This window comes from Pezoporus flaviventris, unplaced genomic scaffold, assembly GCF_033815535.1.
Source record: "Pezoporus flaviventris isolate CSIRO_AGI_PZ_B2104156 unplaced genomic scaffold, CSIRO_AGI_Pfla_v1 ptg000009l, whole genome shotgun sequence".
NCBI classification, from domain to species: Eukaryota; Metazoa; Chordata; class Aves; order Psittaciformes; family Psittacidae; genus Pezoporus; species Pezoporus flaviventris.
In genome coordinates this window covers 3,901,285-3,928,320 of record NW_026892557.1, presented here as the reverse complement: position 1 = coordinate 3,928,320, position 27,036 = coordinate 3,901,285, and the positions used below count along the sequence as shown (strand labels likewise).

General features: G+C 42.5%; 1 protein-coding gene across 3 annotated transcripts in view; it reads left to right on the top strand.

Annotated features, from left to right (window-relative positions):
- SLC45A1 (solute carrier family 45 member 1) overlaps positions 1–27,036 on the top strand; it is a 56,503-nt gene that overhangs the window by 12,942 nt on the left and 16,525 nt on the right. For 2 of the 3 annotated variants that reach the window (XM_061450301.1, XM_061450302.1), the window contains exons 1-2: positions 22,045–22,170; positions 22,301–22,429. The exons of the other annotated variant lie outside the window; for it this stretch is intronic. The gene's annotated coding sequence lies outside the window, so the exon portion shown is untranslated. Of the gene's footprint in view, positions 1–22,044; positions 22,171–22,300; positions 22,430–27,036 lie in introns of those variants that run through there. 3 annotated transcript variants of the gene reach the window in all.

Genomic DNA, 27,036 nt, shown 5'->3' with positions numbered 1-27,036 from the left:
GAGGCTGTTATCTAAAACCTACGTTAGAGAATTTCTCAAGTACTGAGAAATTCTCAAGAATTTCTCCACCTATGGTCAGTCCTGTCTCACTACTGTTCCCTTCTTCTGGTCACCTGCTGATTGTCCTTGCTGAAGGATTAATTTTCCTCAGTTGTAAAACTACCAGCTCAGACATTAGCCAGGGTTGTGAAGTGGGAGCTGGCATAAGTCTGTTGGTGGTGCTTTTCCACATCAGAGAGAAGCATTGGAGCCAGGAGGATCACTTAGAGTGCAGTGGGTGTTGTAGGCCTTTTTGGCTCAAAGTGATGGGGCATGGCACAAAGAAAACTCGATAACCAGGTTAGCTCTTTCTCTGTGAGGAAAGCACTTACCTGTAGGGCTTTTTTTACATCCTGCTTTAAGGAAATTGGTATTGGCAACTCCCTTGGGCAAAACACAGAATTAGATGGAACTTTTTTTTTGTTGGCCAGAATATCTACTCCTTCATTGCTACTAGCAATGGAGAGAGAACCTCATGCTATGCTTATGCAATGAATGCAATTACTCATCGTGGTGCTGTTAGGAAGTTAGAGCAGTTATTTGCGTTAGGCTCCACACACAACCTCTGGAGTTGTCAGAGCAGGCAGCTCAAGGTGCTTTGCAGCTTCCCCTTGCTGTGACAAATGCCTTCACTTCAGAAATGTCCTCGCCTCGTGGTCTCTGCTGTAGTTAAGTCTTTCATAGAACCAGGAAGGCTATTTCCATTGCTCCAGCCTCTGCTCACCTAACGCAGATGTTTCTTAAGCAATACCAAAATGTGCAGTGCTTGCCATATGTAAACTTATGTATGTGTGTGTTAATCAGAGGAAAATGAAAAAACCCTTTGTGGTTGATTCCTGTGCTTGGAATGCTGAGAGGGAAAGCTGGAGTGTTTCTTGAGCCACCAGTGGTTCTGAGGACAAACCATTTCTACTTCCTTCTGACCAAAGAGACTAAAGGAATGGAGAGCTTTCGTAAGGAATAGTTAGTGTGAGGTTAATGTCATCTGTTGTTTTGTTGGAAGTTGGCAGGGTGAGATTTTAATATTTGCCTCCTCCAACCGTCTCTAAAATGCTCTCATGCCCATCAAGGGCCCACAGTGCAGAGGTCCTGATCAGATTTTTAGGAAGCTGAAACACTGTCAGTTGTAGTAATGAGAAGTTAAAAGCTCTGGATGTTTTGTGTGGAGAAGTGGAGAACTCCTGGGACCAGAAAAGGCTTTTCTGGTTTTGTCAGACTAACCATGACTTGGAGCAGCAAAAGGATGATTCTCAATTTCCAAGTGCAAGGGGAAGTCATTGGCCCTCAGCAACATCCTTTGAATTCCTGCATTCAGTTTAGCACTGGGCCTGGATGGGAAGAATAATTGGAAAGAAAGAAGCCAGGGACAGAATTAACCATTCTTTTCTAACTTGCGTGTTTGTGAAGTAGAGGTAAAAGCAGCTTCAGCTTCTGCTTTCACGGTAAGGGTTCTCTAAAAATCCTTTAGGAAATGGCATTTCAGTTTTTTACTAGATTCCTTCATGGAATAACGTGTTGCCTATTTCTGCTTTTACTGTCCTGTGCCTCTTCCATGAATGATTACAAAACAATATATGAACCTAGTTACTGTAGGTAAAGTACCATTAGTATTGTTGGTGCAGGTTGCAAAAGAGCAGCTGTGGTTTCTAGACACAGAGATGGATGTTCCCTCTGCAGTGCATCCAGGTACAATTACAGTAGCGCAAAGTGGAATGGGAAATTCTTTCAGAATGCCAGCAGCTACCATAGATTTGGGAGGAAACAGGAGAGTTTGTTCTGCAAAGAGCCAGCAGTTTGGATTGCAGATCACATAGCCAAGGCTTCTGCTTGCCTTGATGATACACCTCATGTTCTGCTTTTTTCACAAGAGCTTTTTGCACAGAGTTAGCTTGCATAAACTTGCCTGCTGAGGGTGTTGTGGGGATCACTGCAGTCTCAGTCTTCTTGTTGGTGTGGTGATGCATGCAGAGTAATGCAGAATCAGAAAACCAGGAGGGATGGTAAACTTTTGCCTTTATGTTTCGTATGAAGAGAGGAAGTTTTCTTTAATTAATTGTCATTTTAAAAGCTATAAATTCTTATGTGTGTTCATTGAGAACTACTATCTGTAATGACTAAGACAAATGACCAACATGAAGAATGCTGCATTGGCAGGAAGTAAACATCTATTCTAGCTGGCATCCTTTGTCTGGTTTGGAGATGCTCATGCTCAACTCCTGAAGCAGTCACCAGGCAAATTGATCCCATGTTTTCAGACCTTGCTACCAGTGATACATTCATCTGAACACAATCTGAGTCTGCAGTTAAATACAACGGGTGATCCTGCCTTTGTTTCTTAAAACTATTAATGTTGTGTAACTGTAGCATACATTCTGCATTCCTAGAGGCCGTGCTTTCTTAGACACTGGCACTTGTCTCTAGCTTATTTAGTGCTTAAGTGAATTAGAAACTTTCAAAGGTTCAGTTGGCAATTCCTGTAGGGAGAGAGCTGTAGGAAACGATTTGGTGAATATTTGGCCTTGGCAAATATCTAGACACTTTGAGCAGGCCTGGTGTTCATCTATGGTGCATACTGCTGGAAGGAGAAGCTTTCAGCAACATCTCCCAAGACACTAGGGTTTGAAGTTTGCTTTTAACTAAAGGACTGAAAAAGCCAGGGAAGACTGCATTGAGAAAGTGCTGTTTGTAATAGGGTAGATCTGTTGAGAGGTTGGAAATGAATTCTGTTGATGCAAAACACCTACGGGAAGCATAAGACTCAACTGCTTAGCTTAGACACTCAAATTGAGACACTCAAGATTATCTGGATAAAGATCCAATGCAGAAATGTATCTATTCTATTAGATAGATGTATGTAAACAGAGGAGCAGAGATCAAGGAGTACTAGTTGATGGGGCACACTCAGATGAGTCACTGACAGGATGTAGTGGGGATGTAGCCAGCATCACGGATGTGCTCACATTATGTGCCCAGTTTGGGAAACATTGGCTTGGAGTAGAAGTACAGGAGGAGGAGGGTTACACAAAGCTGTAAGAGGTGCCAAGTCTCCTTTGTTCATGACTCACAAAGGCAGTGGCAGCTTGTACTTGCTGCTCCCTGACTAATGCAGGGGTTATTCCTGAGTGTTCAAGGAATATTGGAGGTTACTAGTTCAGATTTTTTATGCCTTGCATCATTTAGTTGCAATAACTTACACGTTGGGTCAGTTTATTTAGCAGGTAAACAGTGGTAAGGGAACAGCGTATGCCTGCATTGGCTTAGCTGTCAGTACAGTTTGATCCCTGTTCTAATGAATACTTGATAGGGTTTATCTCCTTCCCTGGAGGCAGAGCACAGCAGTCCCTGCAGGCAGTCTGTCTTAAACAGAAAACCAGTTGGGGGGCGGGGTGTGATTTATTTTGTGGATTTAAAAAAATAAATTCCATTATTTCCTGAAATCTCTTTTTCCATGGCTTTGTGTACAGGAAGCTGTATCTTTTATCTGTAAAGCAGCGTGCTGTAGGCTGCATGGAAAGGAAAAACACCAACCTCAAAGAATGAGGCTTTAGGTGTAACACACACACACTGAGGCACATTTATCCTTAAATATCTCACTTTTTTCTGAGTGCAAAATAGGCAGGCACTGCCCAGCAAACAGTTGAAGGCAGTTCTAATGTCTTTTCCCCTAGCTGCTTAAGTCTTTAGTGAGTCTGTCAGTCACTAGCATCAGGAACAGAACATTGCCTGTAGTAGTTAGGAACACTTGAATCATCAGGAAATGTATTTGCTAAGAGATAGGATTCTGATAGGGGAAGGCACGGTTGAGAAAGTAGTAGAAGGATTCCCAGTGTATTTCTCCAAATCTTTTAATTTATAAGGCTATTCACTTCTTGTACATTCTAGTTAGGCACCATACAAGTTCTCAGTCTGATGAAACTGAATGCTTACAGATTTTCAGTAAGACTTTGAAAGAAATATGATACAATGCAGAGTGCTTTTTTTACCTTGGACAGAACTCTTCATGTAGAGTATAGGCCTTGGGTTGTGTGAGTTTGTCCTGCATCACCACATAGGTGACAGCAGATTCTAGACACTATTAAAACCTTGTTAGAAGGATCTTTATTTATGTATTTAAAAGCTTGCCCACGATGATACTACCAGCACTTGAGTTTGCTGATGCAATCTGGCAGATCTCAATGTGTTCAAGACTCAGGACAGATAGAGGTCTTCCATACGCTGTAATGTGTTAAATCGTGAGGAATTCTGCTATTCTGAAGCAAAAAGAAGCTATCTTACTTTTAGTTTCACCAGGACATACTGAGTTTGATCTCGGCATGTAAAAATATTCCATGTCCTTATGTCACTTTTGTTGTCATCTTGTCATAAGGTTATGGATGCTTTCAGCATCATGCAGCAGAAAGTTGCAATCTGTAAGGATTTGCAAATAGAGAACCATGGATCCATCACCTGGAGCAATAACGCAGGTGAAATTAGACCTTTGTAAAAAGAGAGGCTAGAGAGAATCTGGGATATGTCTCTGGATTGCCTGTACCAGTGAAAAATCAGGCAAGGTAAGTTTCCTTCAGAAGGGATGTGGCATTAGAACTGTTTTAGCATTGACTAGAGGAACTGATTTGGTTGGAATTGATGCTACCAAGATGCTATTAAGGTGCTGAAAGGTCATGGGCTTTTAGAGAGCTTATCTCCTCTTCCTGCCGCAGGACCCACCATGCCTTTTGTTGTGTGAGCATTAGGTGAAGAAGGCTAAGTCACTGAACTTGATTTGCAGTCCCTCAGTTTAGAAAGTGATTTAGAAAGCTAGTTCCCTGCCTGATTTTAGCTCTTGTCAGGCACAGGATCTTTCTCCTGATGTGGAGAGAAATACTGTTCCAACTGGAGCCTAAGGCACTGCTGATTCATGTACGTTATCTGTCTCTTGCAGTCTGAAATCACTCAGCACAAGCAAGATTCTCCTGCAGCTGCCTGCCCCACCCCAGTGAGGCCTTCTAGAAAACATCCTCTTGTAAAGACAAAAGTAGCCTTTGCCTTCTAATTTCTGTAGTGATACAGAGGAGTCAACAGCTTAATGCTGAAGGGTTTGAACATAGGCAGTGTTCCCTATGGGAGAGCCCTCCCAGTAGTAGGACTTCTGGCAAATTGACTACCATGTTTTGAGGAAAGAATATTGAAGGCTCTGCAGACAGTATTGCACACTTGAAAGCTAGTAGAAACAGCACAAATCTGGCTGAGAAAGGGAACAGTGGAGAGAAGCATCCCTATTTGATGATCAGCAGAGATCAGATGCTGTGTTCAGATTAAAGAGCAGACACTTCAAGATCTTGCTTCTGCAGACATTCAGGTCAGCTACCTAGAGTGTGCTCTGTCTACTTCCTACTGCATATATTCCTTTTACTGCCTGTGGAAATGAAGCAGGGATGGAAAATGAATTGCTAGCACATGCCCAACTCTTACTTCAGTGTAGAGTCAAATTGTGGCTGGAGCAAACACACACTGAGACCTAGAATCACAGAATCAATCGCAGAATCAACCAGGTTGGAAAAGACCTTTAAGCTCATCCAGTCCAGCCGTTCCCCAGCACTGCCAGGACCACCACTAAGGCATGGCACTGAGGGCCTCATCTCCATGGTGTGTCAACTCTTCAGGGATGGTGATTCCAGCCCTGCCCTGGGCAGCCTGTTCCAATGCCTGAACACCCTTTGCTGAAGGAATTGTTCCTAATATCCAATCTTGAAAAAGTTTCTGTGAATGTTTTTGTATCTATTATTGCTTTTATTGCCTAAAAAATCTGTGCAGGAAGAGAAAATTCACTGTTACCTGGCATTATGATCAGGAGACCTCTGGCAATCAGGAAACAATTTGTGATTTGTGGCCTTTTCAGTTGCTTGTAGTGTCTGTTTTTAACATGGTAGCGCTTGAACCATCTGCTTTCTCCTTAAAGGGACCATTGAGCTTTTTCTTCCATCAGCTAAGTCATTATAAGGCTAGTGGAGGGGAGTATAGGTAATTTCCTTTCAGCAAAGGATGGCCTAGTAGATCAAGTGACTGTTAAGCACCCATTTTGCTTGAAGAGTGGGAAGCAAAATTAAGAGCTTGGTTCTTGTTTTATTCATTCTCTGAGTTTACTCCCAAACTTGTTTTGTGGAGCCGTGCTCTGGCAGCTCTGCATCTGGCCAGACACAGTGATGTGGAGGTGGGCACTGCTGCTTCCAGACTGAGAGGTTTGATGAACTAATATTTGTAATGAGAATAAAAAAGCATAACCTAAGCATGAAGCATTTTCTTACGAATTTTGCATTAGGCTTTTGTCAGTAGTACAGGAAGTGCCTGAGGGGTAGACAAGGCTTCTCCTGGACTTTCCTGTTTGTGCTTCCTGTGGTCAACTTTACAGTGCTAAGTGATGTTTAGAAAGCTTATAAAGAGGCAGGGTTAGCAAGAAATTACTTTGAACTTCGTGTAGATACTTGAGAATCGGCCGCTACATTTTTGTTTTACTGCTGCCTCAGTGAAACTCCTACTTCATTGTAAAGAGGAAACTTGATAACCAGTTAGTGGACAGAGCCTAAAAGCTTTGATTCAAGGCTGTAGTTAGTTATGCAGGAGCTGTACTTTGTAAACTACATGAAACAGGCAGTACCCCCCCCCCCCTTCTGGTGGTAGTGTGGCATGGCTGTGAACTAGCAGCTTGAAGAGCTGTGAGAACACATGGGAGAAGAGCAGTGATACGGTAGTATTTTTGTCATCGTGTACCACATCCTTGTGGTTCTTTCCTTTGGATTTCTGCAGATGGTGTGAGGCTGTTTATTGCACTTACGTACAGCTGCAGAGTTTGCAAGATGGGCAGCACAGAGTGAGGCATTGTGTGTATTCCTCAAGTAAAGGAGAAGGCAGTGGGGTGAATAGGCTCTGTTCTAGTCTTGACGGCATGTGCTGCACAGTCATCTGGGAGCGAAGGCCAAGTCAGTCTCGGTCTCTAGCACCGCACAGTGGTGTGCAGAACTTGCTCAGCACTATCTTTGCTGCTCATTCATTGTGAGCCTGATGCTTTGGTCTATTGGTTGCTGCAAGCCACAGATGCTAAGGCAGCTTTTCTAGCATCTGTGTCTGAGGAGCTGACAAAATGGTTGGTATTTTCTATGTCACGGTTTGTGCTCCAACTCACATTGCTTGTTTCCTGTTCAGTTTGCCTTCAGCTGCAGAAATGCCTATGAGGGTATGAAGTCACATTTCAAACGCATTGCTTATCTCTCATATATAGCTGTAATTGTAGCAACTGCTTTTGAAAACAGTCCTTCTCTGGCAGTTCATGCCAAAAAGTGTAACCAGACTTGGCTGATACTGTTAAACACCAGAGTTTTATCAAGAGCATGACAGTTTACCGCCATCATGCTGTGGTTTCTAAAGATGAGTAAAAGCGTGCTATGTGTGTGTTAGTATTGCCACATGAACGTACATCCCACAGACATCAGAATTTGGACCACTGCATTCTTCCCCTGTGATTCATAACCATCTTTTTACAATCTGAAAAATTAATTCATGAGTAGTTTGACTCTGATTTCATTGTAACAGGAGACAATGCCCATTTGTGGTTTCTGACAGATGGATAAAGCTTCCCCTTCCTGACAATAAGAAATTAGCCCCATATGAAAACTACTAGAGAGTCTGTTTTATAGTTGTGCCCATATCCATGTGGCTTCCTCTGGGAATGCATGAATAATGCAATGAACTCGGCACACAGCATAGCCACGACTGAGGAGCAGCCTTTAGTTTCCAGATTCCACCTACATACTATCACAAAACACTTACTGTAAAGAACGTGCATTAAAAGACTGAACAGGAATAAAGCTCTGGGAAGCATGAAGTTTACTTTTGGCTTGCAGAAAATGACTGTAGCATATGTCTGTGAATTATAGACCATTTGGATGATGTTTGATCTGTAGCAGTACTCCAGTACTTCTAGAAAGAAGTTTAATACTCATATGCCTTTATTAGTACTCAGCTAAGTTCCTGAGGGGGGAAAAGAATCCAAATGAAACCCCCAAGCTCATAAGGTACCTGGAAAACCTTTACAGATATAAGTAGTGTTTTAAAAATATTTTGCAATATTCATTCCTTGGTGTTACCAAATGATAGATAATGTTCATCTTTGTAATCAATAATTTTCAGTGTTTATGCTTATAAACATAACTGAGGGGGGGTTATTTACCGTCATAACATCAGCAAGCTGATATTTGCAGCCAGTTGTGTGGTAATAAATTCATAATGTATGTGTAGAAGAAATATGGCCAGTGAAACAGCATGTGTGTTTGTCCTCAGTACCCTAAGCCTTACCTCTCTCCTCCTTACAGTGTCCCTTTAATCAGCTGACCACAGAGCTTGTGTCACAAAGCAGTCAGTCTTGTGGGAATCCTGCCGAAAGACTGTAAGGGCCACAGAGATGGTCTGGAATACGAGTCACTTCCTAGTGACTCATCCCCAGATGAACAATTTTATGACTTTTAAATAACTGCTTATGAATCATCTGGAGGGCTGTAAAAGAAGATGTGTGGCACTCGTTTTCATGCCAGCACTTTTCCCTCACTGCCATAGGATATTAGTGAATCGTAGTCAAGAGGGAAGAGCACTTCCATGAACACCTGAGACCTCACAGAACAAAATGTGAAATTTCTTTGCTTTCTTGTAAAACTTTTTAGCTTTGTGTTACCTTTTCACATCAGTATTTCTTTCCTTGACTCGTTGACCTGTTATTTATGTCTTGATGATTACATTCTGTCCATGATTTTCCTTTTTCTTATCTTTCATAGCTTTAAGCTTGTACACATCTTAACAGCAGTCTTCTCAGCACACCAGAGATGAGGTTACATATGTGTGCTGTATTAAATTAGGCTTTGGATCACAGCCCAAAATGCCGTACTGAGAGTTACAGAGGGCAAGAAGGAAGGTTCCGTACTATACTCTTTGTTTTAATGTGGTCTGCACCATGAGACGAGCACGAGATCTCTGTGCTCTACAGAGGTGGGGTTTCTTCAGGCTCTTCACAAAATATATTGGATATTTGTTCTGTCCTGCTGTTGCTTGTGCTCTCAAATTTCCCTCCTGAGAAGGTTCAAAAGATGAGGAGCAGTGTCCTGATGAAGCACAGCTCATTTCTGTCACTGACTCTTCTCACTGACTTTTGCTCTCTTGTTTGCATGAGAGCACGAGTCATTACAGTTCACTTGGTGTCATAAAGCTGTAATGATTCAGCTCTGAAAAGCTGTATTTACAGTCAGCCAAATGAAGCACACAAGTACGCATAAGTAAAGCAGAGGGCTTGTCCTGATTCATGGAATAAAATATAGTAGTATGTTCTACAAACCACTGTGAATGTTCCCGTTCAAATTCCGTGTTAGCCAAGAGCCTGAGATAAATGTAATTCTTGAGTAACATGGCAGATGTCCAGTATTCCAAGAAATCTTGCTGACAAATATTTTACTGTGCCATGGTCTTTTCTGAGTCATTTTGAAGAAAAAGGAAATACCTTTCATGTTGTACATGAGCTTAGCTGACATGAGCAAAATGTAGATTTTAAATCCACTTCCATTATTTCTGTGACAGGAGCTCGGCACATTTTTTGTGCACTATGAAATTACAAATGCAGTGCAGTGACAGTGGGTTTGCATCTCGGTTTCCTATTCTGTAAAATGGAATGGTTTGGTAGAAGTAGAATGGAATACAGTTATTTTGTTGAAGCACTGTATTATATTACCCATTTGTGAGTGGTGTATTGGTCTCCAAATACAGCTTAAAATGCTGCTTGAATAGAATAGTATGGGATATAAGATTGTATAGGGAAACGTTTTCTCTGCTCATGTAATAGTATTGATTTGGGAATGAAAATCCTGCTGATGTACCAGAATATCCCCAAGGTCATATGGGAACTTGAAGATTATTTGAAGACTTCTGACCATTTTGAAGTGAAGAGCCTGGTCTGGCTGCTCAGGTCTGATCTGTAAAAAATTGAGCTTTGCCTCCTCATCTATGGGAGTCAGAGGAGTCTGCTGGCATTAGGTTGCTGTGAATGACCAAGCTCACATCCAGTGATGGGAAGAGGACATGTGGCCAGAATAGCTGGCCAGGGAATGTTCCTGTTGGCTTTGTGAGGAAGAGTTTTGAGTCTTGTCCAGGGGTTTTCTGTGCGTCACTGGGTTATGTGGCTGACTGTTTATAGACTGAACAGTTCTCAAGAAATCCGTGTTTTTCCAGGCAGATGCATAATCCTGCTGCCGCCTTGAGTCAGTGCTGGAATTTTCAGCCTTTTTAATGAGGCTGGGACTTAGATACATGCTCACTCTTTCAGAAGAGTGCACAGATTGCTTTCCAGTTAGAATGGGGCTCCCATGCTTTTAACCAGCTGCAGAACAAGTACACACTTCATGTATAATCAGCTTAGAAAGGGGAAGGTTAATAAATGTCTGCTTAGTCAGCTATGGTGGGGATTTCTTGTTTAGTGGGGTGGTTTGGTTTTTTACTTCCCCCTTCCCCTCCAGATTTGGGATTCCCCTTGGAAAAGGTTTGACTCTGTGGTTTTGAGGTTATGGTCTTTGAGGAAGATGAAATTTCCCAGACTCTGCAAACGCATTGGTCTCTTCAGGTCCTATAGTTAATCCATGAACTACTTGCTGTGCTCCAGGAAGAGACACAGCAGGAGGGATTCTCCTGTCCAAATATAGAGTCCTGCTTTGGAGCTGGTTTCCTCGGGAGGCACTGGAGACAAGCAGGTGTTGGTGGGTATGACTCACCCCATCCAGGGCTGTGTCTCAGGGACTGTCTGGCCGCTCAGACCATCAGAAGCAATGTGGTCAGAGTTTCATCAGAGCAGGATTCATTCGTGCCAGGACTAAATATTCCACGTTTTCTACACAAGCTCAGAGCATGTCAGCAATTAGCTGAAAATTACATGATGTTTATTTGACCCATGTATATTCCTCTTGAAATAATGACTTGATTACTACTGTGATAGGTTTTCATTGGCTAAACTCAGTGAGGTTTTCCCCTCATGTGAATTGGGCAGGGGAAGAAAACTCATACAGGTTAAGAAAGTTTTTGGCTATTTTTAATGGCGTAGGTGGGTAAGTGGCTCTAGGAGTGAGAGTGGCTCATTGACTGAGAGCAAACCTGCAGGTTACAGTTCACAACAAGCCAAGAATAACAGTCTCATTCCTATTAAATGGCTGTTCTCATTTTACCATCATGCTGTCAAATGTAACTTCTGAAGGGCTCTGAATTTGAGTGGGGTCTTCACCATTGCAAGGGGAGAGAAGTTTTGTGTCGCAGGAAGCTCTGCACACTTAGGGCTCTATCTTTGGTATAGCTCTTATTTTTCAAGTGTGCCAAAAAGGCTGGTCTTCAAGGGTAGTCTCAAGAGATGAATCTTTCTCCATTAACCAGTCTTGGTGAATAAATCCTGGCAATGTTCCTCTTTCAGGGTCTTGATAGAATACTCTCAGACTTCTGATGTTGCTTCTAGGGTATGTAACTAGACAGAAGAATTCCCGGAGTGTTAATTTACTACCTGGTGTCTGTCTCCTGGAGGAAGAGGAAAAAAACTGGAAAGCAGTAGTCTCCCACTGGAATCTTGGCTTGAGGTGAATAGATGAATGACAACATCTCTGTTCTGCAGTGGGGCCTCTCTGACCTTTTGCTTCCTGTTCAGTTGTGAAACAACAAAGTAAATATTTAACTGAATGTGGCAGCCTGAGACAATTGGCCCTATTGTAGAAGGAACACAAGTCCCTTCTCTCTCTGCATAAATTCTCTTTGCTGTCAATGCTAATAGAGCTGCAGTGGAGGAGTGCCAGGCCTTTCATTGGGCGAGACCCAAGTTTAAGCAGCAGTGTGGTTTGGTTCCTGAAGTGTCCTGGATGCAGCAGAGCTGCTGAGGATCGCCCACAGGCAGAGCCCTTTTAAAGTTATTTTTATTTGTAGCATAGGAAATAGATTTGAGATACTGAAGCCTTCAAACGTCTGCCATGGAGGGTGGTGGGAGTGGTTAGATGTGGCATGATTTTTGTTACTGATAGAACCATTCCAGAATGGAATCCTGAGATGTGTTCCTTGAATGAAGAGGAGTCGTTCTGCAAGCATATTGCCTTGATCTCATAGCACTGCCATCACTCTGCATTCCTAGTGGAGGTAGGCTTCTCAGTGTGAATAAAACTGTGAGTTGTAAACCACTATAAATGTACCTGAACTTATTGTTCATTCAGCTCAGAGGTAAGTAATCTATCCCCTTCTACCAGTCTCACCAGTTCATGCCAGCTTTCAGCTCTGCTTTGTGACGAGCTGTCATAATGTTGGTGCCTTCATAACTGACTAACATTGTGTATGCAGAGTTGGAGTATTTCAGAGAAGATGTCAAAAAAGCAACAAATAGGTGGTATGTACACAGCTGAGCACTGAGACCTGTCATACTGTGAATGGGAAAGTCTTAGTTGTTTGGGACTCCTGGTGTCTACTTTCTTTTTCTCTGAGACTATGTTCACAATCATATATTTCCCAAGCTGTTTTTTAGGGGAACCTTTCAATGTCATGAACTTCGATCTGCCAGGTCCTCAGCCCGGCCAGGCAAGCCTGCCCCTTCTCTGATTGAAAACCAAAGTGCTTTAAAACTGATCCTTCCTCAGTTTGTCAAGCATATTTGCTCCGCTCTTTACCCTTCCAGCACCACCCACTGTAAATGAGTCCCCGTTAGTCACAAAAGCATTTATTTATAAGCCAGCATGCAGTGATGCATTCTCAGTCCAGTGTTCATTAAGTGGTTGTACCTTCATGTTTCATAATATCACTGTGTATCAGCTCTTTGTCAAATGGGCACTTGTAAGCTGCCTAGGAGACCTCTTGCACATCTCTTCAAATTCTTGTGACTCAGACCTGCCAGAGTTCTCACATCTTCTGTTTTGTGAGGCTCCGTTTGAATGAAGATGAACTTCAAGAGCTGCAGTTCAGACAGTCTGAAATTACTAAGCTCTCATTGAAATTCATTATTTTCAAGGTTCATTGCTTTCTCACACTTGCCACCATGATCACTGCTGTGCTGAGCACTCCTAAATTTGTTGCTGCCTGCTAGTGAATCTTTTTAGATGGGATTGTAACTCAATGGGGTTTTGATAGGTATGTTACAAGTGGATTGTGCAGAAATCCTGTAATGTGTACCGATCAGAATACTTACCACTTCTGCTCTTTGACTTAAAATGGATCACTGTGCTGTCTGAAGAGGAAAGGAGTTTAAGCAGCTGAACTGCTTGAGCTCTCCAACTCAAAGCAGTGAATATTACAGCCTAAGGCTGGCTTTGCTGGAATCTCAGACAGGATAAAGCCATTCCTGCATGGTTTCTTTCTTTGTAGCAAGCCAATTAATTCCTGAAGTAGAATTCAGGCTGGTCATGGAATTCCTATCTTGTCTTTGCTTGTGTGGAAGAAGGATTCCAGGGGGGGAGCTGGTAGTGCCAATAGAATGCCACATCCTGATTGATGCTTCTTCCATTACAGTCACTTAAAACTTTTTCAGCTTTATGCAGATGAGCTGTTGTGCCCTCTTGTTTTTACCACAAGTGAAATAAAGGGTGAATTGACTTTAGGGGCTAGAATGTAAGAGACAAGTCCTCTCACATGGAGATAGTGAAAAAAGTGGTGCCCTTTTGTGCCTTTGGGAATACAGGCTCTTTGTTTCTCATGCTAAGTGTTACCTGTATGCCATGTGGGATTGTCCATCAGTGTGTGGTGACCCTTCCGCATGTGTGCAGTCAGGTTGAGTGGGTTTGCTCACGTGTTCTTTCCCTGTTTGTTCGAGACACAGTCTCTGTTCTTTAGTCTTTCATCTCCAAAATTTAACTTCTCAGAATGCATGGAAGCCTGTAAAGATGGATGGTTTGAAAACCTATTGTCCAGCTCCTTCCCTCTTGGGAAGGTTTATTGGTGTTCCCTTGGCAAGCAAAACACAGCTCTTTTTTCCACAAGCAAAATTTATGATTCTTCCTGTCTGTTTAAATTCACTCAGTCCTCTTGGAGTTCAGCCAACCCAAAGTTTTCAGGCTAGAAACAAAGCACCAGCACTGGTTTGTTTAGACCTACCTCAGGGAGGAGAGTTTTAAAGCTGGTATTCTAAAAGTGATTTTCTGCTTCTTTATTTAAAGAGTTTCATGGAACTGACTCCAGGTATTTTTTTGGGTATACCACAGCATTCCTGATGAACTTCTGCATTGTCTCCAGCTTCTCCAGGAAAACTACATGTCAACTGTCAGGATCAAAGGTGAAAATACATATATATTTTATATCTATGTATGCACTCAACCATGGAAACAAAAATCAATCAACCAAAAAACCCTATGAGCCTTTCCTTGAAGAGAAGTATTTCATTTGCTAGTTCTAAAAAATTATTAAAGGCAAGGTGTTTGAAAAGTGAAGAGGGTTTGTCACTAGTGCTTCTTATTCTGCCATTTGACATGTCTCAGCTCTGGGCTTCTCCCTGAGGATTTCATCCATCTCTCACTCACTCTTTGCCTTCAGAATTGACTGTGTGAAGCTTTAGGTCTCTGTGGTGTCAGATCCCTGCCGAGTATCCCATTGGTCTTCTCCAGATTTAAACTCTAAGAATTTTCCTTTTCAAGATCCACCTGTCAGACAAGTTTTGTTGCTCACAAAAGTCAGCTCTGGCGAAGTTTGGAGCGTGTGTGGCTTTTAAAGTGAAGTTGCAGAAACCTTTTGGAATCTAAAAACATTAAGGCAGGTCAAGAGACAGATAAAAGTCTTGCACTGCACCAGAACCTCACAGGAGTTCAGAGCTGCTGGAGAGAAAGGGCTGGTATTGGGACAGGGGAAGAGGGTTTGGATGGTAGGACTGTGGAGAGGAGAGGAAGCAATGAAAGACAGGGACTGTCCTCTCCTGGAGAGGAGAGAAGGTATGTTCTTCTGCCTGTGAAGTTTAACATTTGTTTTTACTCCTGCCTTTTCCCCAGTCTTCAGCAGTGCAGGTGTCTGTATGTATATCGTGCTTCTCACCAGAAGCAGCTGCTCTGTGCTGCCCCAAGGATCTCTATTTTGTGGAACTTCTGTGTCCCGCAGCTCTAGAAAAAGAATAGCAGTTACAGAAGATTTTGTGCAAGCCTAAAATATGCCTTATGGACAAGAGTATTGTGCTGTTATTTCTTAAAATGGCTTTACCGTCATGAAATTTTCAAAGCCGCTGCAGGCATATAGGCTTAGGGTGGCTGGTGTCTCTCATACAGGCTGTAAAAGACTTCAAGAGGAGTACATTAGTTTCCATTTTGTGTCGTTAACAGGGAGAAGATTTTTACTAGAAGTGAGCACTGGGGTTGTGTGAGGTACATTTCGTTTTTCCTCAATAAATAGCGTTCCTTTGAACAGAAAGTCCTGAGTTTTCAGACCACCTATTTAATATTTTTGTATGTCCTAATACTTGCCTTCAATTGAACTGAACTATTAGCCATTAAGGTGTAATGCTTTAGTTGTATTTCATTTCTGTGTTGTGAGCGTTTCTTGGGAAATAGAACGGATGCTTTTTAGATGGGTATTTGAGGAGGTGAGGATGAGTACAATCCATCTATGACTATTTCTAGCAAACTGAGAAGAAATGTAGTCTTAGAATTATTTTCATATGCATTTTGGAAAACAGGGAGCTGTTGTGCAGGTGCTCTGATTCAAACATTGTCAGGTTTGTCTTTCCACACTTGTCAGCTGCTTTCACTGTGCAAATGCACCAGCTGGTGTGTTATTTCACAGGAGCCTTGTGACAGGAAGAAGAGAATTTTATCAGTCTGAGTTGAGGACAGCAGAGAACTGTAAATGAAGCAGGAGCTGCAAAATCCATTTAAACCTGGGTTCTGCTACTTCTGCTGCTCACAGAGCTGCTTCCTTTGGTAGGTCAGTAAACTGTTCTCCACTAAAACGGCAGTGTAACAAGCTGTGCAGTGTGTACTCAAGTATTTCCTCATTGGTCTAAAGATCATCCTTTGCCTGTGAGGGCAAGCCAGGTGGAAGTCACATAGGAAAATCAAACTGACACAAGTGCGGCATCAGCAGAACAAAACTGGGTGGTGAGGAGAGATGCTCAGTGTTAATAGCCAGTTCCTAGTACATGCCTCTCTACAGCAAACTATGTGTGTTAGAAATGCCTTGCAGTTACTGTGCTTTAGGAGCTCAGTTTGCAAATACAGGCATGCACAGAGGTAACGAGTTTGTCTTGGAGTCACTTCCAGTTGTGTCAGTTGGAATGGCATTCATTCACAGTGATTTCAATGGCTCCAGATAATACCACTTCATATCCATCCTAAATGAGAAATTTTGGGGCATAGAAAATACCCACATTATTTCCATATTAAGTGACGCAAATGTCCTTAGGAGTGCTGCATTGCAGTTAGCAGATCCCTTCTCATTATTGCCCCAGTGTTCCAGCATCAGCATTCTTACTGGATATACTGTGTGTCTTAATCAGCATTAGCCTTTTGAAATATGTACAAGAAACAGTGTTCCCGATGAGAAGAAACACAGTTTGTTGCTCAGAAAATCAGTAATCAAATATTCAGTTATTTTTGTGGAGGATAAATACTCTGTTATTAGGATTATGTGCTTATGCTTCTGCAAAGGTACAGATTTAATCTACTTTATGATGAAAGATTAAAACCACAAATCCTGTTTAATAGTGGCTCTCCACCAATAAGTAGCTATGTCATTTTATAGCTAATGTCCAACATGAAAGTTAATAGTAAGGACACTTTTGTACCTGTTCCAGAGTAAAGATTAACTTGAGTCTTGCCTGTAAAACAGGAATCAAATGCTTGCTTATATGTGGGGAACATGTCTAAACATTCCAAATGACAGCACTTAGTCTTGGAATGGATAAATTATTTTACACTAATTTTGCTAATTATTATCTGCTTACTTTCCAAAGAGATCTCTTCAGACAAATTAAAATGTCCCTGTAGAATGTTTTATTGTCAATTCCTGATGGTCAGTCTTGGTTCCTTTATGTTCCAGTATTTGTTTGTTACAAATAAGATGTGCATTTGAAAAGCATTTGTCCATTTGTCCAATACATTTATTTACTGGCTCGTATAAAACACAACTCCATGTTAGTATAGCTTTGGAATTACACAGTTTATTCTTATTTGGGGGATCTGGAAATCTGAAGGTGGCTTTGTTCTTGTGTTGGGTTTTTGTGTTTGTCCTTGTTGTTGTCCCCCATCCCCACCCTCAACCTCCCATCCCCAAGTGTGCTGACCCAGTTTCAGTAATCTATCTGTTAGGTATTACACAAATGGGGCAGAGGGAGAAGCATTGAGATGCTCTGTAAACTTTTAAGCAACGTGTTAGAAATCAAAGTGACTGAATAAAAACCTGTTACCCAACTTGTGAAAGCATGTATTAGCTACATGGGGCTCGAAAGAGGATTTGTTGCTGTTGGAATATTCTCTTCTCCAGTGAGCATCAGGAGTTCTCTCCAGGTTGTGTATAGTTCAGGAGACAGCAGTGGTAGAACCTGGAATTCTTGTGAGAGTTTTCCATTAATTTGTAGTCTTAGCAGTATATTTATAATACGTTCTGCTCATAACAACAGTGATTCAGAGCCATATTTGATGGTTTCCTAATACTTGGAAGTAGAAACACAGTATGAGGGTTTGAGATTAGTTTAACATGCCCCTAAACACTATACCTTATGCACAAAACCAGAAAAACCACTTTAGAATGAAATATTAATGCTATGACCTTAGCATGAAAATACAGCAAAACAGTTGCCACATTTGCTGATACATAAGAAACATAGCAGTAGCAATAGATGAATAGCTTCTTATGAGAAGGTAGTCTTAAATTTATCAATTGCTAGCCTTTCCCCTTCAGTTTTTTCCTGTCTTTGGAGAGGCAAAGTGTTTCCTTTGGGAGGGGTGGGAAGGGGGGCATGTCTGCCTGTTTGTATGTCTTACAAGCAGGTTCATAGAATCACAGAATTGTTTGGGTTGGAAGAGACCTTAAAGGTCACTTAGTTCCAACCCCCTTCCTTAGGGGAACACCTTCCACTAGACCAGGTTGCTCCAACCTGGCCTTGAACACTTCCTTTTATTCTTCAGGAAATTGCAGTAATACAAACTCTAGTGATTTGGTTTAAGTTGACATAGGGTTTTCAGAGCAAGAGAAAAATCCACGTGTAGTCTGGATTCAGTCCAAAGCATCTTTACCTCCGAACTGGTTTAGGCCAGAGAGACAGGATGTTCCACAGAGCAAAAAACCATGTGATTAAAGAGCATGAACAAACACAGAGTATATTATTAACAAAACATCAGACTGCATTTCATGTTGGGTTTTCTGGCTGGTGACCCAGGGAGTTGACTCAAAAAGTTAACAGACAAAGGTCCGGTCTCTTCTAACTAATAATCACAAAAGACTCCCTGAAGCTGTTCACAGTGGTACAAATACACCAGAGTGAGACTGTGCTCGGGAGTGTGTGCTGAGAGAATGTTACAGCATCTGCTGTGGAGGGGTTTTATCTTGATTCACCATTCTGTACGTGTCTAGCAATTAGGCTCCCTATTACCTCCAGGCTCCTCATGCTGTCGACAGCATCTTTCGTTTCTCCCTGCGTTCTGACTCACAGGTCTGTCAGTGCCATTCGGTCTGTCCCACCTTGTGGCTCCTTCCATTTTCAGGATGTGGCTGATACCTCCACATCCTGATCAGCAGCTGTCTAGGCCATGATCTGTATGGGCAAACTATGAATCACTCTGCTTTGTGGCGAGGATACATGTAGTTGAGGCATGAGGTGAAGTGTATACGGTGCTTGGAGACTTGCGGAATACTTGACACAGCTGACAAGAAATTTTGGTCATTAGATGAAGTACCTTTGGTTGGTCTTGTGCATGGAAGAGAACTGGAAAAAATTAACCCTTTTGTGGCTGTTGATAGCGTTGGGAGACTCTGCTCCTGGGAATTTGCATGCCTTTGACTCCAAAAGACATGATGAGATCTGTGAATCATCACCATGCAAAAGCTTCTTCAGGAAATTCAATCAAAAAGTGTTCGAACTGCTGTGTCCCATCCTGTCCGTGTGTGTCCCTTTTCCTAGGAGGCTCTACTGCTCTCCTCCTCTGTTAGCAGAGGGCTGAGGTGCCAGTGAACATGTGAGACTCTGGTGTCTTACAGAAACTGCTTCCTGCTCTGTGGGCAATGTGTGGGGATCCCTGAAATCAGGCACTGAAGGTACCTTTGTTACAAATGGACCTACATATTCCGGGTTTTCCTTTTAAGGGCTTCAAAAATGCCGTCAGTTTTGCCATTGGTGTTTAACGCTTTTAGCTGTAGTTTAACTCCTCTTTAGTGTTGCGGGCTCATCGTATTTAACATGCATTTTAGCCAGGAGGGAACAGAGCGTTTGGTGCTCTGGAAGCAGTGGGTGTCCATCCGCGACAGGAAACGCGTTTCTGGTGAAGATGACTGCTTTTCCTGGACTGCCCACAGCATCCCTGTGGAACATGTCTCCTCCCTCACAGAGATGCCAGCTGCCTTCCCTTCCTGTGCCGTTCCTGCTGTTAGTCAGCAGATGCACTCCACTCCTCCGGATCCAAAGCAGAAGCTGTTTTCGCTAACGCTTCCTCTTCCTCGCTCTTTGTTAACGAACTCTCCTTTGTTATTGCTGAACCTCAGTTTCCCGAGGCACCGGGCACGGGGCTGCTCCGAGCGCAGAGGGAGGTGCCGTGGAGCAGCACGTACCGGAGCTGCCAGGGGAGGCCCTGGGGCGCTGCCCGGAGCCGGGGGCGAAGCGTGAGTCAGAGCCCGCGGAACCGGGCGGGCCGGGGCGGCAGCGCCCTTGGCCTGCGCCACTCCCCGCAGCGGGCGCGCGGCTGCGGCCGGGGGAACGCTCCGGCTCGCCAGCCCGTTCCGAAAGCGAACATCTGCATTTCATCAGCACCTTGCATTTTCTCTCTCAGAAATGCCATTCGGTTGCAGGTAATTGGTAGTGCTTCGGTTTCCTGTGGCTTTTCACCTATTCATTTGTGTTGGGTCAGCTCAGCTGCTTTATAAACATGGAAATGGGCTTGAAATCTGATGAGCTGGCAACACAAAAGAAAAGCTACAGTGCAGTTAGAGCTCAAAGGCCAGAACTGGTGGGCTTCCTAGCAAGCTCCAGTTCAGGTTTGTATGTAATGGTGAAATTAGAACAGCGCTTCTTTCACACTCGGTTGGAGAAATCATTCCTAGGTACTGCAAACAGTTAAAGCACACCATTATTCACTGCCTGTGGTCTTCAAAAAAGACAAATCTATAGGAATCCTGTAGCACTTGAGAGGAAAGAGTGGTACCAATAAAGTCAGATGGCATAGAAACTGTTTCGTGTGTCCTTGGAATGAAAAGGCACTGAAGTTTCGCAACAAAATGGCAAACAAGGTAGTACTGTGACCTGTTTTCTAACCCAGGGACAAGATTAAATTTGAACTGGTGATGGGTATCAGAATATTTGCCTAAGCAAACACGGTAAAAGTTATGTTAAGCCTTTTGGAATGTTCACCTACTTCTGCATGATTTGCATGATAAAATCTCAAAGAATGGAATAGAAACACTTTTCATATGTAAAGTACCAATTATCAGGTTCTTCCAGATGGTTCTATCTTTATACTGAAATATTCTGCAGATTTTTTCTCTAAGTTAGGTGGAGTAATAAGGCAAATTTACCATCTCAAATGCGGTTTTCTGATTGTGTCCCAAATACATTAAGCTATGATTGTGTTTCCTTAATCCAAAAGTTTTGAAATTAAAATTGCTTCTCTGTGGGGTTCTGTCACTATTGATGTCACAGCTTTGTTTACTAGCAGAGAAGTTGTAATCAAAGGCCATACATTACAGGCTTTTGTCTCTTCATCTGTCCTTGCACGATCCACCAAGTTCTTTATGACTCTTAAGAATACTTCTGGTTTTTAGTAAACAGTTTTCCATGGGGCAGACTGAGAGATATGTAAGCTGTTTCTTGGCTATTGTCTCCAAATACTTGAGAGATTATTTTGTCCCAGTACCCTACTGCACTGGTACTGAACCGTTTTATAGCCCAGCATCCTCCCAGCTCCATGCTCATCCATGAACAAAACTCTGCCACCTTTGGCATAGGTGCTCCGTGGAGCATCTTTGACCCAATGCAGAACCCTGTGCAGTTCTTACTAAGGTATTCAGTGAAATCGTTGATGCCTGAGGCTTCGTGAGCAGCTGAGCAGTGTGGTGAGGGTGTGATGGGTGGTCTGCCAGGTCCTGCCTACGTGGCAGCTGCTTGTTTTTGGAATGCCCTCCTTCCGCAAAAAGGGAGTTCCTTCTCCCACTGTTGGACTGGTAGTGAGCTCTTAGTCCTGGATCATCCCGTTTATTCCTTCTAGAGATCAGCTTTCTCTCTGACCTATGGAGCTTACTTATTTTTCCATGATTTGCAGAAACTTGGTGTCAGCAATCAGATCTTCAGACATCGTGTAGGGCTCTGGGGTGCTATTTAAATACCAGTCTGAGTTGTTGGGTTTAAGTTATGATACACATTGTCTTGCAGTCCAGAGCAGAACTAACTAGGAGAAGTATCTACCTTTTCTGTATTACTGTTGGCAGATGTTACCTTATGACTGCAGTAATAGACAATCTGATTATTACAGATGTTTTAGATTTGCTTGTATCCTAATGTGTTTAAACACTTATGATAGTCTTTGCTGGAAGGTGGGTTTTGGTTTTGGGTTTTTTTCCCCTTCCTCACTGCCTCTTATTTCCGTTATCTGTTTCCCAAGCTGGTTATGTGTCATGTATAGTTGCTGCTATTTTTAGCTCCTTTCTGGCTTCCATTAATCTTGAATTTTCAAGATTGTCAATACCACATTTGGGCCAAGTGTTTTCTGATGAGATCCCCCTCTTTTGAACTGCCTCGATTTATAGGATTCAACCAAGAAAAGTTGTATTTTAAATAGAATTTTTGATTGCCAGAGATGCACCTTTTCCTGCCACAAGTAGAGCCGGCAGCCCAAGGTTTGGCTACAAACCTACTTTGTTTCTTGTTTTTCAGGTCAAAGTAGCATCCAGTCAGACTTTGCATGGCATGAGGCAGAAACAGGATTTTCTAGCACGGTGAGTACTTTCAGAATCAACAGGCTGATGATTTCTAATGACCAAGAATTCAGGAGACTCTGTATCCTAAATAAAAGCAAAAGGAGGTCAGTAATCATTCACCAGATTCTGTTTCACCTCTGTTTTATAGGTGGCTTTAGGGAGGAATTTAGGAAGGGAGCATGACTTAATGTGAGTGCTCGTGATGATCACAAGGAGCACTACCATGGGGAAGTTCATAAATGGAGTTTTGAAGGAACTGTTTAAAATTCTAATCTAGGTAAGGATTTAAAGAGAGCATTCATGAGAAGACCTTAACTAGAGATCATGTAGCAAAGGTTTTTTCCTTTAGCACTCACTGTCTTTGACTTCAGTTGGAAACTCTTTTCAAGCCTCCCTCTTTTCTGCTTCCACAGCCATACGCAGATCAGAAGTGTCTCCTCTACCAGTTTTTAGTTTGCTGCTTTTCCAGGCCATTTGCATTGAATGGTTCCAGGCAAAGCTAGGAAAGCCCTTGCAAGGTCACAGATTTCCTCTACTTCATCTCCTTGGCCCAAGGCAGGATCTAATAACCCTAGCCTGCTTTCAAGCATCCCAGCAGATGCTCTTAAAAGCCTCCAGTGATACGGACTCTCCCTAAGCAATTAAAAATTCTTTTTAATAGATTTTTTTTGCCCCCTGTCTAACTTATAAATAATAAATAAATAAAGTAACACAGTTTAATTAATTGTACAGGGGTACTCAGGCTTTGACATGGGCAGCAGAAGGGAGAGTGCTGTGAACTTGACCGTAGCTTCATTTTGAGTTCCGGTGTGACCCACCAGATGAAAGAGGGCACTATTAAGGTATGTGTAGTTTGCTGCAATAATGCCCCTCCTGCTCACCTCTTGACCTCTTGATTTGCTTTAAGGTTCTCATTTATTCTGACATGTTTTTCTGCTCATTGCTCATGTTGGCGCAATGAATGAAAATGTATTTCCTGTCTCCAGTGAGGATTGTTGGTAAAACTGGCGTTACAAAAATACAGATGGGGGAGAGACAGGAAAGGAACTAAACTAGACCCAGACAATACACAGATATGTGGTGTGCAGATTAGGGTCGTATTTCACAGCAGGGTTGCCATATGCCTTGGAAGGAGAAATGCCTTAAAAGACACACAGAGAAAGTGTATTTACTAATACTGTTTAAGCCCCCAAGGCAGCAGTGTGAGTTGGAAGCCCTTGGTTGGTTATCTGTTTTAGCAGCCCTTGATGTGTGTCTTATTCAGGAATTCAACAGTGAATGCCTGTTATTTTGTCCAGATTCTGGGTACTGTCCATTTGGTACTTTCAGTGTAGCCTGGGATCACTGTGATCCAAATATAGGAGTCTGGGAAAGCCACTATCCAGAAAAAGCTTCCAGTCACTTTCAAGCTGTGAGGGAAAGAAGGCAGGTGCCAGTACACGTGCAGAGGATGGGATGAGTGAGTCAGGTTTTCTGGTCATGGATTGGATCAGTGGTGGTGAATTTATGGGTGGGCAGAGGCAGGCACCCTGGTGCAGAGTGCAGGGCAAGAACCATTTAGAACTGAACTGTGTCTCATATTTATTCAGGGCCAGGCCGTTCCTACACAGTAGGCAGTCTGTTATGTTACAAATACAGATTTCTCTGGTAGCCACATGTTCTTTTGATTTCTTTGAATGCTATGATACAACCAGTTTCTTGTGATCTAGGTGCCGGAAGTACACTCAAAAGTTGCTTCTGCAGCAGAAGTAATTACTTTCTCATTAAGTCTAAACAATTAGTTATAAAGTCCATCAAGTTGTACCTACCTACAGGCCATGTTCATTGTGACTGAACCCCTCTGTGCTGTGGTCTGTTGATGCAGAAGTGCCACATCCACAGGCTCACTCTGCCCCAGGATGATCAGCAAGTGCCACTTTAATGGCATCTTTTCCACTTACTTCTTGTCAAAAGGAAAGCAATAGTATAATGTTCAGTGATGCAGCAGATGTTTCCTTATCAATGAGGAGATTATCCTGTTAGCTAAATTAGGCATATTGTAGAATTTCACAATTCCGAAAAGAAATACCTGAGCTGAGTTTGAATCAGCTAAGAAAGTCTTGGGACTAAACCATGTAGTGGATCCTATGATCCTATATGCTGACTTTTGACCAGAGTTTTATGGTCTTTTATGCGTCTGATTCCTGTTCTGTCCCTAAAAGAGTAGTGCAAGGAGCAGATCAGGAGAAAAAATACAATTGGGTGATGCATTTGATTTGCTACAGAGGTATCATTTACCTTTGCATTGCTTGCTTGCCTCCTGTCTTCTGATTTACTGTGACCTGCAAGGGAACATTCTTCTACCACAGCCAAGACATTCAGGTGGAGCTAATTGAGCAATTAAATTATCAGGTGATGGAAGTAAAAATCTCATCCACAGTGGAGGGATTTAGCAATCAGACTCCTTTTAGTTTATGACTTACTGTTATGTAATGTGTGTGTTGCTACATAGATGCACGCTGTGCAAAACAAAGGTAAGCAGCTCTTCTGACATACACTTTGGTTGACGTGGGGGTCACGACTCCTGTCAACTGGCCACAGAAGAAGGGGACAGTTGAGGTTTATGAGAATAAACTGTGAGTGTGGACAGTCCGTGTAATAAAAGTTCCCTTCCCAATTCCTCATTTCTTGGAAATATGCCAGGAGTTTGTAGTTCTGGCTGAGCTAAAAACACATGAAAACCCCTTTGTTTCAAGTCACGTGCATTTCACCTCCAAGTATGCATGAAGGAGTGTGCAGAGCTGGGGAGTGTCTCAAGTGCTGGTGGGTTTAGACAGAATTGCAAAGGAACCCAGATTCCATTTTGGTGAAGAACAAACACAACAATGATCTGGCTGAAGACCATTTGGTGAGGTATGTATTTTCTGAGAGCATCCTGGAGATGTGACTTCTGTCTATGCCCGTGGTCCGATGGCAATTCTGGGAATGATGTATGTAATAAAAGCACATCAGAATTCTAGCTCCCTCTTCCTGTACAGAACTACTACTACAGAAATTGTTGTTTTGGCTGCAAGATCAGTGATGGTAAAAAACACACCTGTCCACAGCAATGCTGTTGTTATTGAACAGGTAGAGGACAGGACGTTAGAAATGCTGTTGCAATACAGGGAAACCTGAAACCCTAGAATGGAGGCTGAAAAAGATGCAGCATGATCATGGGAACAAACTTACACAGTCGAGTTAGACCCGGGTGTAATGGATAAAATGCTGCTGTTGGCTATATCCGCTTTGCTCCCATGCAGGAGTTGTGTGTGTTGATCTGATCACATAATCCCAAACCGTATTAGAACAGAAGAGTGGAGAGAGAGAGGGAGTGTCTTTTTTGGCTTGGTGGAAAGGTGTGATCTTAAATTAAAGGGACATTGCAAAAGGTCATGAACGTTGACACTGCAGGTTAAAATAGGCTGTTTCCTTAGTTTTTATTGGCAGCATGAAGGTCTTAAAGGAGTGTACATCTTTCTGCCCTATTGACATTTTCAAGGGAAGGTAATTCTGAGCGGATGTCCAGACTCACTGTGGTCCAGTATTCCTTAAATCTAAGGGAGAGATTAGCCCTGGTCATCAGTTTTGTTGGGAAGAATGCATAGTATGCATGAAGTTCCTAGGATCAATATTATAATAAGACTGTGTGGTCCTGTATGGGTGATCTGGATGTCCAAGCTTTGTTGTTACTATTATCCATGGGAAGTAAAGGGCAGGGCCTGTCTGAGGTTCATGGACTAAATTGGGTGGCAGGAGAATATGATCTCTTTGAATGAATTGATTTGAGGTTATCATGTCCTTCTCTCCGACTTAAGAAGGAGGGGTTTTTTGACTTTGCAAGAGATGGTAAATTGACTTAGTGTGGAGTGGATGTGATTTGGTTCTCTCTACTGTCTTTGGAAAGAGGTGGGTTAGTGCAGAACTCTCCCTTACAGCTGTGAAGGACCATTAGTCTGAGCTCTCATATAGCAAAACCACCTTCCACCCATATTCTCTCTTCCTTCAGTGATCTCCATTTAACTAATGCATGTGTTCCACAGGACCGTGCATGCCTACTGCTTCCTTTGGTACTTTATTGTAATTGTTGATCTCTTCTGACCGTGAAAACCGTGTATTTTACTTGTAATTTGCATTTGTTTGACTTTAGTTTGCAGCCCTTGGTTGGACCAGCTGCTTTAGAAGCCTTTGCTCTGTGTCTGATTCAGGAATTCAACAGTGTAATTCTTTAATTAGATTATTGCAAAATGTTTTCCAGCTTGTAAATGATTTCTGCTATTCTTCACCCCGAGGTTTTCAACACTATCTTTCAGTTGTGGACCCCAGAGCTAGATTCAGGCTCCAGTCTCATTTTCGTCTGTACCAGACCTAGAAGGAAAAATACTCCCTGCTGCTTTAGGTATTCCAGGGCTGTGGTCAGACCTCTGTGTGGCTCAGCCTCAGCAGACAGGAACCAAGTATTCATTTTCTGATTCCTACATGTTTGGTCTTCAGACCTAAAGCTGACCTAGAAGTTGCACTAAACTTTCAGAGTCAAAGCTATGGATTCTTGGCAAGCTCTGCTAGTCCTACACCTGAAGAGCTGATAATATTACTGAGAAAGTGACTGTATACTTGCAGAAATCACTTCTCATGGGAGAAAAAAGAAAGTAGAGAAGTTAGACTAACAGCAAGTCTGGTTTTATTCTACCAGGCAGGAGATAAATTAGATTACTTTGAGGCCTGACCTCTAATTTTGTATCCAAAGGTCATGGCTGCTCTTGGAGAGATCAATTAATATGTCAGTGTATTGGGCTCAATGCAGAGATGCCATCCAGCGTACAGGGAATCTTTGCGTACTGTGTGTTTGCCCTAGCAGATAGTTAA